The sequence below is a fragment of the Terrapene carolina genome, unplaced genomic scaffold, assembly GCF_002925995.2.
Source record: "Terrapene carolina triunguis isolate 2854851 unplaced genomic scaffold, T_m_triunguis-2.0 Scaffold26509, whole genome shotgun sequence".
NCBI lineage: Eukaryota > Metazoa > Chordata > Testudines > Emydidae > Terrapene > Terrapene triunguis.
In genome coordinates, this window is record NW_020690860.1 from 1 (window position 1) to 823 (window position 823).

The 823-nt window shown below is 67.3% G+C and overlaps 1 protein-coding gene across 3 annotated transcripts in view; it reads left to right on the top strand.

Annotated features, from left to right (window-relative positions):
• Positions 1–631: 631 nt before the first annotated feature.
• Positions 632–823, top strand: part of PQBP1 (polyglutamine binding protein 1) — a 2,077-nt gene continuing 1,885 nt past the window's right edge. The window contains exon 1 of one of the 3 annotated variants that reach the window (XM_026662362.2): positions 632–654. The gene's annotated coding sequence lies outside the window, so the exon portion shown is untranslated. The other 2 variants (XM_026662361.2, XM_026662360.2) reach the window with 2 other exon arrangements.

The following is an 823-nucleotide window of genomic DNA, read 5'->3' on the forward strand; positions in this document are numbered from 1 at the left end:
CTCCCCCACCTAATGGAGCGGCCCACAGGCCACTGCCATGGGGGGGGGGGGGGGCGGGAAGAGACCAATTCCCCTCCCAATGGACTCGCCCGCCGGGCGGTACCAAGCGCCCCGCGCGGGGGGAGGCGGGCCCCGGCCGCTTACCAGGGCTCCCGGGCATATTCCTCCATGGCTCCAAACGGCGACCGCACGGTCACGTGGGTGAAACACTCCGCCCCCTTGTCCCGTCTCTGACGTAACTGTTGACTCCCACGGCCTCTTATTGGGCAGCTGGGATCACGTGGGTGTGCCCCCCGCCAAACGTCACATAAAGGCTCCGGGAGGTGTATCCGCTCTCATTGGTCAGTTGGAGTCACGTGGCGGGGGAGAACCTCTTTTCCGTCCCTGCGAGCACGTGAGGAGGGGATTCCGTCTCCCTATTGGCTCTTCTGCGAGCACGTGACGTGTGTTGCCCCTTCTCACAGGCTCCTGGGTACCACGTGATTATGCGGTCTTCGCTCTGATTGGTTGTGTTTGGGGGCGGGACCCTCTCCTCTGTTCTTCCGATTGGTCAGCCGGAAAAGGAGAGATGGACAGCCCCGCCTCCCTCCCTCCCATTCGCCGGAGCCGGTCACATGGGCATGGGGGGCGGGAGCAAGTTGCCTGCGGGATCAGGTGAGCGAGAGGGGCAGGGGAGGGCGCTGATTGGCCCGAGTGCGTCACGTGCGTGGCTGCAGGGGGGGCTCTAGGTGCAGCCTGGAGAGCGGAAGGGCCGGACGGAGACTGGTGGGGGAGACCCCCGGGGGGCGGGGCCGAGGGGGGAGCCCGGGGGGCCCCAGGGGGG